Genomic DNA, 16,264 nt, shown 5'->3' with positions numbered 1-16,264 from the left:
ATTGTGTCGTTGTACACATATTGTGTTTATAACGTTAGTAGATAACATAGCTTAGCTTGGTAGCTATTGTGCTAACAACATATCCCGACATCCGGCTCGCTGGCCGGCATGAACGGCCGACCCAAAATGGTTCTCTCCTCTCTGTACACCCCGTCCCCACGGATGCCCTGCCGGGGGGCCCATGGACGCGACGGCGGCGGCAGCCGTAGGGTGCTCGAGCCCGTAAAGGCTAGTGTTACACGATAGCTATGAGCTAACTAGCGCTGCGGGCTCCGCTGTTGTCGAGTCCACAAGCTCCTCCGCGGGGACGGGGGCACACAAAGAGGAGAGAACCACCCGCAGGGACGGCGGGCTATAGGCTAACGTCAGTGAGTGTAGTGGTCCCGACTGCGTGTAGCAGGGACGGCGGAGATATAGGCTAACTGTGATGCACCGAGTGAGCCACCATTGATCTAGTACTATGACCCGGACGGACATAAGGCATACGTTTCCTGAAGTGACGTCACGGCCGTGCTAGGCATAGCTATGGTGCTAGGTGCTAGCGTCTGATAAGCTTTTAGATTCGGCTCATTAATATGCACCTGTTGACCTGTTGTGACGTCGGCGTTTGATAAGCTTTTTTGATTAACTCTTTCAGAGTGGCATTTCTGGTGTCAAATGGAAAAAATAAATAATGAAATTATATACCAATGATGTAAACTACCCATAATTGATCAGTAGGGTTTAACCTAGAGGTTGGGCTTTAACTTACCACACAGCAATATGCATGGGGTTGTGGGAAGATCCTGACAGTTCACATCTGCTGCAAGACAGGTATCGTCAACATTTATGAGCATCTTGTTTTGGTCTTCTTTGAAGTGAGCTAAAAGCAGTAACACAGTCCCAACGGAGTGATCACAACCCGCAGCCTGGATTTGAGGTTGGAGTTTTCCTGCAACACTATCTCTTTCTGGGCGCAGACACTTGAAAAATCCCAGGACTCTTTTGTATTTTACATTCATGGCCTCTTGGAATTCTTCATTTATCTGGACCCCGGTCAGTTCATTGAAATGAGCCTTCAAGCCAGTTGTGTTGAAAAGATAGGGCCATTCTTTTTTCAAAGTCTGTGTGTCTTTCTCATCTAGGACATCTCTTCTCTGGGAGGCAAACGTGTTAGTCATCAATGCTTCTATTTTCTTCTCATCTTTCTCATTTTCCTCAAACATTTTATGTAGGTCCTCTTTCATCTTCCTCTGTGATTCGTCATTTGCAGCACGCAGTTGAGGTTCTGGGCTCACACATCCATAAGACATTTTCCTTCGTGTCTTTCCCTTGTCAACACTGCTGGGCTGAGTCATCGTTGGTGGACCTATCCTTTTGTGGTTGTCCACTCTGCATTGTAGTTGTTTTACTAGAGAATCGTAGCCACTACCTATGACTTGATCCTCCATCACATCCTTGAAGGACTTAGGATAATCCAGTACCATCTTGCGGGCAATTTCATTCAAATGTTTCTTTTGAGGATGTTTGCAGACAACCAGGATTTCTGCGGAAATCAACCTGCCTATTTCTCTTCTATCCCTCGCCGTTGGCCGCTCTTTATTCTCCAATGTTTTTAGTATATGCGACGGCATGATGTTCCACTGTATCTTGAAACTGAAGTGCCAGTTATTGTCCAGTGCTGCTGTTCCCTTCTCACGGCTGATGGAGCACTCACTGGTGGAGGACAATGAGGACATCGGCAGACCTGGAATACAGTAAGCCATAATTAGCACAGATATGAGAGATTAGTTGTTTTGCCTCTGAGACAATATCATTTGTATTTTAAATGAAACATTTAAACTATGAGGTAAAAGTTCAGAATGTCTGCTTTCAATTCATGCGTTGTTTTTTAACATACATTGAACCATTTTAGAATAGTGCCATTCTGTATGACAGGTTTTTCTTTTTTTTTTAAATACATTTACATAGTCAGTAAGAACAGTTTTGGGCCGACCATTTACCAATTGAATTCAACATCCCCAACAGTATACATGGTAAATGTACGCACGTTTATTTGTGATGGGGCATAGTCTTGGCGTGGACGGAGGTGACAAGGAGCTTGTAGGCGAGCTTAGGCAGGAGTCAAACAGCGCATCCGCATCTCTGTCTGGAGTGGTGTTGGAAAAGTCTGTAGAGGGGTCCAAAATGGTAGTGAATGATAACGTTATTTTCAAAACAGGCACAGAGGAGTATTATCATATTGTTTGGACCACCACCTCTGCAAGTACACTACTCAGTGCGACCATGGTTGGATGTTAACAGTGAAGACGGCAACAAATTGAGCCCACAATATGAAACTCAAATTTGAAGCTTAAATCAGTGTATTTAAGGGGGGTAGGCTCCCAGATTTCTATGTACTTTTTATTATAATCTCTGCATTTGTCATAATGTCTCGATGGTAATCAATAGATTATGATGATAGGTGCATTCTGGTTCGGCTTCTGACGCACAACTAGGCCGTCCAATTAAACCTGCTGGTTTGAGTTTTGATTGGGTGGAGGTAAATCTTCCCCTGACCCCTTATCCATTATGGATTTTGATTTGACATCATAATTTATTGATTACCATCGAGACATGACAAATGCAGAGGTTATAACCAAAAAAAAGTACACAGTACATTTTACATCATTCTACTCAAACTGAGTACATTTGACTCAAACTGAGTAAGATTTTACCCAAACCAGTTTGAGTAAAATGTACCGTACTTTTCGCACTATAAGCTGCACCTGAATATAAGCCGCAGCAGCTAAATTGAATGATGTGTACATATATAAGCCGCACTGGACTATAAGCCGCAGGTGTTTTAATGTTTAATTACCATATGTAATTAGCATTGGGACACAATACTGTCGGACAAATAACAAGAATGAACTCATTTACAAGTTGTATTAAGTTTAGAAAATAAGGGAACAGATAAATAACATTTCAATGCAGTCAAAAAAGCAATATTTCGATTTTTACATTTTCGGGTTTGGTCACGTCGAGTCACATATAAGCCGCACCGTTATATAAGCCGCAGGGTCAAAAAATGGGGGGAAAAGGCACGGCTTATAGTCAGAAAATGATGGTATTCGTCTGTAGCTGTTGGCTTTGTTTGTGCATTAACTGCACTGATTCAGTGGGATTTAATCTCCAATAAATGTAATGTTCAATACGTTTAAGAAATTTGAAAAAGAAAAAAGATATATATAAATATATATTCAAATATTGATATGCCTTCAAATGCCCATCCCTATTCCATACTAAATCCACTCGCACCACCCGCAAAAAGGTCTCGTCGAGTTGTCTACCTGGCTGAGGTATCTTCTCCTGGTTCTCCAGGTTCCGACTCATTGTTAGGTCCAGAGGGGCATCTGGGTTGGCAGCATCTGAGGTAAATCTCCCCCTGACCCCTTATCCATTATGGATTTTGATTTGACATCATAATTTATTGATTACCATCGAGACATGACAAATGCAGAGGTTATAACCAAAAAAAAGTACACAGTACATTTCACAGAGTAAATTCTACTCAAACTGAGTACATTTGACTCAAACTGAGTAAGATTTTACCCAAACCAGTTTGAGTAAAATGTACTCAGTTTGAGTACAATTTACTCAGTTTGAGTAAAATTTACTCTGTGAAATGTACTGTGTATATCTGGGAGCCTGCCCCCCCCCCCCCTTAATAGGAGAACCCATTAGAACCCTAATACTTGAACTCATTACATGTGTACCTCATTAAGGCAGCAGCTAATTATGTAATGAGCACAGTGCAATCTCCTTTCTGGTCGTAACAGACCTCTCAAGTATTGTCATTTGAAAGGAAAGTGTGCACAATGGTTTTACTTACTGCTGCTGACAGAAGAAAAAATGCCTGAACTGGCAGGAAAGGCTGTAGACGGGCTACTGGAATCTTCTTCCGATTCACTGCGGTTGTAACCTAAAGATAGATACTTTATTAATCCCATTTTGTTAAACAAAAGTCAGTTTGACATACACTCTACTATATAAAAATGAAGATATGCTCAAATAGAGTGACAGTCAATGTTTCACTTACTCTTGGCATGAGCAAGTAACTTTCTGGATTCCACCGGCTTCAGTACACCTTCAAGTTCATGCGGTTGCAAAAACTGTAGATCATCCACACTAGTCACTCCGAGGCCGTCAAGTAAATCCAGTAGTAAAGGTTGTAGTCCAGAGCCTGGAAGCACTGCAGTTATGTAACTGGCCAGGTCACCCATGACTACAAAGAAAGATAAACACAGCTTGAGCCCAGATTTAGCTAAAAGCTAGCAGGTGAAAAGATGCGACAGGCTGCCTCCACATGTATCAGAAGGGACATGTGATGCAAGGCTTCGATCCTCCCTACAACCGACCAGTGGGGGGCATATGCGAGCAACAATCAGGACAGGGGAGGGAGAATTGGCACAAGAGGTAAATTGGGATGGGGAGAAAAATCACAGAAAAAGCAGAAAAAGTAGAATTTTTTTTTAAACAGTAATGAAAGCTGTTTAGGATGGTAGTTCAATGCTAAATAAATACGGCTGTTTTTATTGGCTCACCTGGGGTGGCATTGGCTGAGGGGCACAGCTGTTTGATGCCAGCTCCTCCTTGCAGTGTGTGGAAGTGTGTGAAGACACTGAACGCCCAATTGCTGACACCTATCCTGCCACTTTGCCTGAGTCTGTCCTCAGTGTGTGCGTGTGTGTGTGTGTGTGTGTGTGTATGAGAATGATTTGGATGCCTATACTACATGTTATATATGCCTCGTGCAGCAATTTAGAATTTAGAATGTATGTACCCAATCAATTATGAATCGAATCATTACTCCCAAGAATCAAGATCAAATATAACTGAGATTCCCATCCCCTCCCCAACTAATCAGCCACCCCATATATCGTCAGTAGCGAATTCAGTAAGCTACTGATCCAGAACACTGTGTTTAAGGGACAGGACTGTCATTCCACATAGACTATATGCAGCTAGTGGATAAAAGTCCAAACACTGTTCAGCATTGATGCAAACCATTTGTGTAGCTGCTTCTCCAAGGTTATAGAGGCCATACTCTGCCAGATAGGATGACGAGTGTGGTATCACCAGGAAGTACACACACTTGTTTTCCTTCATCAGAATGAGCTCAATTTGTCCAAATTCCACTGACTCTTCATTCTTAATGCATAGAAAATAGCCTTTCCTATACAGGGTACCCTTCCACTGCACTTCTGTGGACACCAACTCAGGATGTGGGAGCGAGCTTGCTTTAACCGATTCACGCACTTGGTCACTGTACAACTCAGTGTGGTAAGGAAACATGTTTTTTACTTGCAAAGTTGCAGGAAAGAAAGAGCTGGAGTTCAGATATGACTGAAGCAGCTGATGATTGTTTGCAAGTGTCTTACACACATTTTTGAAGTTCTGTGTCCTCCTTATGCATCTTTTGAAGTATGAGTCTTTGCTCTCAAACCTCATTGTCCACAACCGTATGAGTGGACCAAGTTTCATGATCAAAGAGGGATAGTGGACGAGGTAGTGATGTTTTGGTTTGAGTTTCTCTGTGGGAAATAGTTGTTTCCTTGTTTCAAGATAATCTTGAATCTGAACATTGAGGAAACAGATTTGAGGGACAGATATCTTGGGGGCACAGACCAACTCACAAAGCTCTTTCAGCAAGATCAGTAACTGCCACACTAGATCCTTAGTATCCGACATCTTATCCCCAATAATCACTGGTAGAAGTCTCAAAAGACACCAATTCTCAGCCGCCTGCCCACCAATCTTCATACCACTTATACTTACTTCACAAGGAGCAGAACCAGCATCAGAACCCACATATTTGAACTGTGCGATTTGTCGGTTCAGCTGTGTGTATGTGAACCATTTCTTCACCTTTACAAAATACCTCAAGTAAAGGGTAAGGTCATAGGCTACTACGCCTTCAAACAAGTCATGGCCTATGCATGGTGGGAGCCCTGGCTGGCATACATGGAAATACTTAAGAGAGTTGAAAACAGAGTCAAACTTGAGTCCCTTTACATGTGTTGCCTCAGAGTCCTGTAGTTGTCGCAGTGCTTCCTTGTAGGTCTCAACTGTTCTTACCGGAAACCGGTCTGTCGGGTTGTCCATTTCATTTGTAGGCACTAAGCAATACCTGCAGCAGTGACTAGGAGTACTGAAATTCTCAGTAAAGCCACCGATCGAGTGAGAGCCTAAATTGTCCCCCAGAATACATACGACTGTTGCCCGCACCACCTGGCCAGATGAAGTGACCAGTATCTGACAGCATCCGTGCAAACAACTTTTCATGTGCAAAGTACTTAAAGTACCTCTCAGGACACAGAAGCAAAAGCTGCAAGTTGTCAACACTAGAACGATAGATGGCCTCGAAGTTGGCAAGTGTAAAGTAAACTCCTACAATTTTGTGCTTCTTCTTTGATGATCCAAGAGGGTTCACTACCTCAAATGCATCCTGGTACAAGATAAGCTTTAAGCTTATACCTGGCTCCATGAATAAGTCGTTGGACTTGAAAACAGATCCATCGCAAACATCAGTGAACACATTAGTAGAAGCAGCATTATTTTGTGGCTTCACACACTCTTGCCACACAGCAGGGTCTTTTAACATGGATCGTAAAGTATCCTGAAGTGGGATATATTGTGCATAGCACTCCCTTCTATTCTCGTCTGTGCCAAGATAAATAGCCTGTGGGTGCACATATGAAAAGTTCTTTTGGAAGAACATCTTTCTTCTGTGCCCAGTGGAAAGGTGAGAGCTGCACAGCGAATGCAAATCTGCTTCTCCCAAAATACTCAAAACACTGTCAATATCAGTCTCAGACAAGTTTGTTTTAGCTCCCATTAACTTTTTGAATTCCTTCTTAGTGTACCGATGACACGTATCATTCAAACTGTCAATTTCTTCAACAATAATCTGTATTGTTGATGATGGAATGAGGCATTTAGCCTGCAGACGCATGTAAAAAAGGCATAGATTTTTTTGATACAGGGCTCTCATTTCAGTGTCATCTGGCATGTCGTCAGATGAACTTGCTCCATGACTTTCATCTAAATCCCTTTGCACCTCAGCGGAATCCTGAGTAGACTGCGATTGTGTAGGGCCAGGGGTTACAAACAACTCTGTTTGATTCATATGCAACCTTGCGATATGGCTAGTGAATGATGATTTTACTTTATAGGTTTTGTCACAATTTGCAAATGGACATTTTACTGTCTCTTGTTTCAATATATGCAATTTCAGATGTGCAATGACATCCCTGAGATTAGTATATTGCTCCTGACAACTTGCGGCCTCGCATTTGAATGAACATCCTATATAATTTCTTTGTGAAGCAGAGATGGTCCTGTGGTCACGGTACATATGTGTTTTCAAAGCAGTATACTTCAGAAACTGATGTTTGCAGTCAGCCACACCACAAGGGAATTGCTTGTTTGCTTCATGTCTATGAAGTAACTGATGGTCAATGTTACAAAGGGTCAGATTAAACCGAATATATATATTTATTGCTTGATATCCCTTGTATAATATTTGTATATCGTTTGATATCCCCTGTATATTATTTGTGTATATACACGGAATATCCCTTTACCTGCGTACAAACCAGAGTAATATGCGCTCTCCTATTGGACACCCCCCCCCAGGCTCCAGGCAGTCTCGTACTCAGACAGGTGCAGTGGGCGAGTTTGGGGCATGTTACAACATGCCTTTGGCAGTGTAGTGATTCAGAACCAAAGAGTGACCAGGTTGGCACTAGATTGTCACTTACGTATAAATACGGCGCAGGTGTAAACAGCAGCACTTCGTTCATTACTAGTAAAGCCTTCACCACGAGTCAACGACCAAGTGAAGTGAGCACCTTGCGTCTAAATAGAGCACTTAGAACATGTGCGAATAGGATAGTAAAAGTGTCAGAGTTTAGTGAAGTAACGTCAAGTTCAACCTAGTTTAATGTGAAGTATAGTGCACAGGAGAATCTACACCGGCGATTGCAGAACCCTTTCTGGTTGGATTATATTGCTCAGGGACCGTGCCGCTGGAGAATAGTACCGTGGATTCCACTATCGTTTGGGATTTACCCCCCGTGAGGATCATCACTCGAGCCCGCCTCTAGGAAGAGGCTGGCTGGCTGTCGTCCATGCTGTCGAGCATACTTGGATTACAACTGCTGCTTTGTCTGCCGATCAAGGGAGTACATGTACCGACTCCCGTAGCTGGAGCCTCTTTATTCCTCGTTGACCCAGACTTTGTACCCGAACATTCCTCTACCCCTGCCGGCCTTACACCCGGAGGGAACCCCCCAGTGTCTCCAGCTGGTACTAGTGTGCCCTATGTAATTGTTATGCCACAGGTGGCGTCAGTTTAGACCCATCTTAGTATTCTCATTGACTTACGCTCTTGACTTACTTTACGTGTGTTCTTCGCCTTACAAGCGCGAGTATAATTCTCAATCTGTAACCTAACGTTGCTTGCTTGATAATAATAAATACCCTCCAAATAGAACTTTATGTGTCAATGCCGTGTTCTTGTGTTGGTGTTCACCATATATATTCATGTACTGTATGGCCAGTAATTAAAGTACATAACTAAGTAGTGGTTTAATATACCATACTCTCAATACAGTCAGGGAATTGTACCCCTCAGTTACAGTCAACATAACGTTTAAGCGATTTGAATGACAGGCCACAGGACTTACATTTACATGTATGACCAGGCATTTTTCAGAAGTTAAGTATTCCCTCAAATCTCATGTTCCATCTAACAATTCCAGGAAGTTCTGTGTGTGCATGTGTATGGATATGACAAGAAGTAAGGTATTGGTGTTTAGCAAACTTGTGTATACATGTGGACTAACCTGTCCTAAATCTGCAGATAGGCTAAATGTTGCAACTGATGAAGCGGAACTGCAATCCAAACTGTTGAGACAAAATAAGTGTAAGTGAAGCACAAATAAACTTCAAAAAAGGTTATTTCTAGTGCCATCAGGCAATTAAAAAAATCAATCTAATTAATCGCATTTTAACCGCATAACCATTTTAGGCCTGATATTTTATATTCTATAATCATATTTCAAATTGCATGTGTCCGGATGGCAGAATTCAGTACTGTATCTACAAAACCTTCTGTTTAATCATCTTTAGTCTAGTAGATAGAGGGGGGTATCATGCACCCCCCGGAAATATACTTCTAACCAGTGTTTCTAGATTTGAAAAAAATTATAGGCTATGTTAACAAGTTGTCAGAGTGTCCCATGTATCATTTATATGCAAATTAAGGACATGATTATCAAAAAACCGCAAACAAATCTGTTTAAAGGGGAACTATTTTACTATTTCTTTCACTATTTGGGCACTTTTACACAATTCCTGTGAGTCTATGGAACACCTCTGTAATATATATATTTTTTTTATTCATTGTTTTGTATTTCTAATCAAGTCCTCAAAAACAGCATTTTTCTACCTCAAGATCTCGAGCTGTTTTGAGCCTGGGCTCCTAAACCACTGCGCTGGGCCTGCTGAGCGTCGTGTTCGCCTGAACATTAACATGCAGCAGTGACTATATGACATCACATATAGGCACATTTTCAAACGACTCAGTTCAGTCAGGGTGAATATTGTGAGAGGAGAATTGGAAGAATGCGCCAATATGAGAATTTTGAGACATAGATCATATTAATATAAGTTCACATAGCTAGGAAACAATGCTAAACACTCAAAAAGGCCATTTATAAGATAGTTCCCCTTTAATATATCTCAGCCAATATTGCAGATAACTGAACCAATGAGGTGTCTAGACTCATGTTTCGAGGGTCAAAGATCACAATAACACTATCCCTAGAGTGATCACATGTTTCTATGTAAGTGGCCTATGCAAATTTGTGCCGTCAATACAAATTAATCACATTTCTACCCATTAGTTGAGTAGGAAAGCGGATACTATCATGCACCCCCTGGAAATATATTGTTAACCAGTGTTTCTAGATTGGAAAAAAATTATAGGCTATGTTAACAAGTTGTCAGAGTGTCCCATGTATCATTTATATGCAAATTAAGGACATGATTATCAAAAAACCGCAAACAAATCTGTTTAATATATCTCAGCCAATATTGCAGATAACTGAACCAATGAGGTGTCTAGACTCATGTTTCGAGGGTCAAAGATCACAATAACACTATCCCTAGAGTGATCACATGTTTCTATGTAAGTGGCCTATGCAAATTTGTGCCGTCAATACAAATTAATCACATTTCTACCCATTAGTTGAGTAGGAAAGCGGATACTATCATGCACCCCCTGGAAATATATTGTTAACCAGTGTTTCTAGATTGGAAAAAAATTATAGGCTATGTTAACAAGTTGTCAGAGTGTCCCATGTATCATTTATATGCAAATTAAGGACATGATTATCAAAAAACCGCAAACAAATCTGTTTAATATATCTCAGCCAATATTGCAGATAACTGAACCAATGAGGTGTCTAGACTCATGTTTCGAGGGTCAAAGATCACAATAACACTATCCCTAGAGTGATCACATGTTTCTATGTAAGTGGCCTATGCAAATTTGTGCCGTCAATACAAATTAATCACATTTCTACCCATTAGTTGAGTAGGAAAGCGGATACTATCATGCACCCCCTGGAAATATATTGTTAACCAGTGTTTCTAGATTGGAACAAATTATAGGCTATGTTAACAAGTTGTCAGAGTGTCCCATGTATCATTTATATGCAAATTAAGGACATGATTATCAAAAAACCGCAAACAAATCTGTTTAATATATCTCAGCCAATATTGCAGATAACTGAACCAATGAGGTGTCTAGACTCATGTTTCGAGGGTCAAAGATCACAATAACACTATCCCTAGAGTGATCACATGTTTCTATGTAAGTGGCCTATGCAAATTTGTGCCGTCAATACAAATTAATCACATTTCTACCCATTAGTTGAGTAGGAAAGCGGATACTATCATGCACCCCCTGGAAATATATTGTTAACCAGTGTTTCTAGATTGGAAAAAAATTATAGGCTATGTTAACAAGTTGTCAGAGTGTCCCATGTATCATTTATATGCAAATTAAGGACACGATTATCAAAAAACCGCAAACAAATCTGTTTAATATATCTCAGCCAATATTGCAGATAACTGAACCAATGAGGTGTCTAGACTCATGTTTCGAGGGTCAAAGATCACAATAACACTATCCCTAGAGTGATCACATGTTTCTATGTAAGTGGCCTATGCAAATTTGTGCCGTCAATACAAATTAATCACATTTCTACCCATTAGTTGAGTAGGAAAGCGGATACTATCATGCACCCCCTGGAAATATATTGTTAACCAGTGTTTCTAGATTGGAAAAAAATTATAGGCTATGTTAACAAGTTGTCAGAGTGTCCCATGTATCATTTATATGCAATGTTTGTTATTAGTACAAAACGTAACACAGCAGCTTCAATTTGGGTCTTCGAGAGATGGCCATGTTGGACAAGTCAATCAGGGCAAGCTTATTTGACGCATATCTCGCCTAGAAAGGCTTTCGAAATAGTGAAATACCATGTTGGCCTCAATATTTTCAAAACAAATCGTATGAAAATGTTATGAAACAAACAAGAATGTGATAAAACATGTAATAAAAACGGAGCTCAACGCATACATTTGATGGTAGAAATTTGTTTGTTTTCACTCATAAGATGGCGGCGGTCTCGTAACATCAGTGTCTAACCTGCAAACCATCCACGTGGTACATACATGTACATAGGCTACCACTAGGTGGCAGTGAGATCCTGTAACAACCTCTGTGGAAATATTATCACATTTAACACTTGGTTATAAGTTTAACCTTAACCTAAACAAACGTATTGCTGCAGAGAACTTTTTCATGGCAAATAAGTAATCTGGTCTTTCCAAAGACATGCGGGACACTTGTGCACGAATACACCTTAAATGATTTTCGAATATAATGCAGCGTTTTGTTCATATTGATTCTACCAAGTGTATACTTTTTATTTCTGAATTTCCCATTCTTAATTCTTACATGTGTGCATGAACACATTCATTGCTTTAGCTGCTTTGCAAGAACAAACATGAACGCTAGCATATATTAGTGTTACGGTAAAATACGTGGAAATGTACATTTTAAGACAAGACGACAGTCGCAGATTTCTATTATATAATGACTATTTGAAAACCATGACTTAAAGGGGAACTATCTTATAAATGGCCTTTTGAGTGTTTAGCATTGTTTCCTAGCTATGTGAACTTATATTAATATGATCTATGTCTCAAAATTCTCATATTGGTGCATTCTTCCAATTCTCCTCTCACAATATTCACCCTCACTGAACTGAGTCATTTGAAAATGTGCGCGATATGTGATGTCAGAAAGACACCGCTGCATGTTAATGTTGAGATACAAGATGAGCTGCACACAGTGGCACCTGCACCTGCACCTGCACCTGCAGCCCAGGCTCAAAACGGCTCGAGATCTTGAGGTAGAAAAATGCTGTTTTTGAGGACTTGATTAGAAATACAAAACAATGAATAAAAAAAATATATATATTACAGAGGTGTTCCATAGACTCACAGGAATTGTGTAAAAGTGCCCAAATAGTGAAAGAAATAGTAAAATAGTTCCCCTTTAATATAAATGTCTTACTGGGTCTTGCTGCTGTGGCCTCACGCTTCGAAGTTCCTGCTTTTCAGGGCGCAAAAGGTTTTATCTCTGTGTGATGAGGATTTATATAGAACCTCCCATGCATCCCATGCATGCGCAGAACGATGGCCAGCTTGCATAGGTATCTGTGTCTTTTGCCGGTAGCTAAATGACAATGTAATTATAATGTGATTGATTGATTGATTGATTGATTGATTGATTTAAAAGTTTATTAACAGATTGCAGAATGGGTACAGTGCAGTACAGCTCAACATACAGTGCAGTACATACAATTGTTAAGGGGATGCAGACCAGAGAAAGACTTTCGTCTTGTTTACATCAGGGTCCCCCATTTTCAATTCATCATATACACGACTTACAGATAGACAGTACTGCTACATCTATACATTTATGACATACCAGATTTGCAAATACAGTACTGTTTGTGATACAAAAAGTGTCCAGAAAAAGAGTGTATATACATTTGACGTAGAAACTGTATACATTGGAGGAGGTTGGGTAGGTGGGGTGGGGTTGGGTGGGGTGTGGGGGGGGGGCTGTACATTGGAGGTGGGGGGGGGGGGGGGGGTTGGGCAGGGGGGGGGGGGGGGAACTGGGTTAGGACATTTTTCAACTCATTCAGACCGCAGCAGCCCGCCTGATCTCAAACCTACCGAAGTCGGCCCATGTCACCCCACTTCTTAGGGACCTGCACTGGCTCCCCATTGCTGCACGAATCCGCTTCAAGGCCCTCGACCTAGCATACCGTGCGGCAAAGGGAACCGCTCCCGCCTACCTCCGGTCAATGGTTTCTAACTACACACCCTCAAGACCCCTACGCTCTGCATCTTCTGGCCGCCTCAGACCTACTCCTATCCAAGCTCCGGGAGGGTCATCAAAGAGAAGTCGCCTATTCTCAGTCCTTGCCCCACAATGGTGGAATGAACTATACCCACCCCAGTTAGGACAGCCGAAACACGTCCAATCTTTCGCCGTCGACTAAAGACGCACTTCTTCAACCATTATCTGAATAAAAAAAAAGAAAATCTAACCCTAACTAACCGTACTGTCATGCACTTGTCCTAATAAACTAACCAGCACTCAACACTTTGATGAACATTGTTGCTCAGCTTGTGCCCTTCCTGATGGCTTGTCGTACAGAACATGTAAGTCGCTTCGGATAAAAGCGTCAGCTAAATGACTAAATGTAAATGTAAATGTAAATTTGTAGGGGCCATGTTTCGAATTGCAGTATCCCGTATAGGTGTTCTTTGAGGGTGTTTTTGAAAGTGGGTAGTGATTCACATTCCTTTACAGCTTTGGGTAGGGCGTTCCACATTGATGTGGCATAATTGCGAAACGTGTTTAGTCCATTGTTTGAGCCGAATCTGGGTTTAACATGATTTGTTGAGCTTCCTCTGGTGTAGTGGTTGTGGTATTCACTGACCTTTGGGAAGTATTTTGACATGTACATGGGTACCTTAGTCGTATAGTGTATCTTGTAGACCAGGCCCATTGCAAGTTGCTGTACTCTGTCGTCTACTCTAAGCCATCCTAGGTTGTCAAAGTGGGCAGGGGTGAGGTGGGTTCTGGGGGTAAGGTCAAGTAGTAGTCTGACCAGTTTGTTTTGTGATGTTTGTAATTTAATTTTAAGCGCCTATGAGGTGCTTTGGTACCATGAGGTGCACGCATAGTCGTAGTATATTGAATGAGGGCTCCTGCCAGAGTCTTCAGGGTATTCTTGTTTCTTGAGAGGAGATCCGGTACAAGAATCTAGTTCGTTGGTTGACTTTTTTTATTACATTGGATGCCATTTTGTCACAGGAAAGATTTGCCTCTAGGATGGAACCCAGGTAGGTAATTTCGTCTTTCCTTGTGACAATATTGTCACCCACTGCAACTGAGAAGCCGTCGGTCTTGCTGAGTTTGTTATTTGAACCGAAGAGAATGGACTCTGTTTTGCCCATGTGTAATGATAATTTGTTATCAGCGAGCCATATGCAGATTTTGCCTAGTTCCGAGCTGAGGGTTTTTTCAACCTGCAACTTGTTCTTGTCAGAGACCAGCAGGGCTGAGTCGTCCGCAAACAGGAACAAGTTGCAGTCACAGGCTGACGACATGTCATTTGCATAAATTAGGAAGAGTAGCGGTCCTAGTATGCTTCCTTGTGGAACACCACAGCTCACTGTGAGGGGGGGGATAGAGTACCGTTTACCTCTACCATCTGTTCTCTCCCCTCCAGGTAGGATTGCATCCAGCTCACTGATAAGCTATCAAAACCAATTGCTTTTAGCTTGTCAATCAGAATGGAGTGATTGACAGTATCGAAGGCCTTTTGTAGGTCCAGCATGACCATGCCGCAGTATTTGCCCGCGTCCACCTCTTGTTTGATGTGGTCGTTCAAATAGAGGAGGCATGTGTCAGGGAGCAGCTAGCTATATAGCTTAGCACAAGGGCTGGAAGCAGTAGGGAGCAGCTAGCTATAGCTTAGCACAAGGGCTGGAAGCAGTATAGGGACCAGCTAGCCTATAGCTTAGCACAAGGGCTGGAAGCAGTAGGGAGCAGCTAGCTATATAGCTTAGCACAAGGGCTGGAAGCAGTAGGGAGCAGCTAGCTATAGCTTAGCACAAGGACTGGAAGCAGTATAGGGACCAGCTAGCCTATAGCTTAGCACAAGGGCTGGAAGCAGTAGGGAGCAGCTAGCTATATAGCTTAGCACAAGGGCTGGAAGCAGTAGGGAGCAGCTAGCTATAGCTTAGCACAAGGACTGGAAGCAGTATAGGGACCAGCTAGCCTATAGCTTAGCACAAGGGCTGGAAGCAGTAGGGAGCAGCTAGCTATATAGCTTAGCACAAGGGCTGGAAGCAGTAGGGAGCAGCTAGCTATAGCTTAGCACAAGGGCTCGAAGCAGTATAGGGACCAGCTAGCTATAGCTTAGCACAAGGGCTGGAAGCAGTATAGGGACCAGCTAGCCTATAGCTTAGCACAAGGGCTGGAAGCAGTAGGGAGCAGCTAGCTATATAGCTTAGCACAAGGGCTGGAAGCAGTAGGGAGCAGCTAGCTATATAGCTTAGCACAAGGGCTGGAAGCAGTAGGGAGCAGCTAGCTATAGCTTAGCACAAGAGCTGGAAGCAGTATAGGGACCAGCTAGCCTATAGCTTAGCACAAGGGCTGGAAGCAGTAGGGAGCAGCTAGCTATATAGCTTAGCACAAGGGCTGGAAGCAGTAGGGAGCAGCTAGCTATAGCTTAGCACAAGGGCTGGAAGCAGTATAGGGACCAGCTAGCCTATAGCTTAGCACAAGGGCTGAAAGCAGTAGCTCCTGCTACTCCTGCTACTCTAAACATATATATATATAATATACACAGTCTTGATAAATTGCATACGAGGTTTTTTGAATATTTTGATCGTCTTCTTTTTAGAATTCGCTGGCAATCATTGCCACCCCCAAGGCTATCAAGGTGAGTTAACTAACACATTCTCAAATCATGTTTTTTTTTTACCACCAGACATGCGCTAGGTATATGGAGCTAGGTACACTTGCTACTGTAGGTTATATGGTGCTCATTGATAACTACTTTGATGGTGCTTA

This window comes from Notolepis coatsorum (genome assembly GCF_963971535.1).
Source record: "Notolepis coatsorum genome assembly, chromosome: 7".
NCBI lineage: Eukaryota > Metazoa > Chordata > Actinopteri > Aulopiformes > Paralepididae > Notolepis > Notolepis coatsorum.
The sequence above is the reverse complement of the archived record's forward strand: the minus strand, read 5'-3'. Positions refer to the sequence as shown.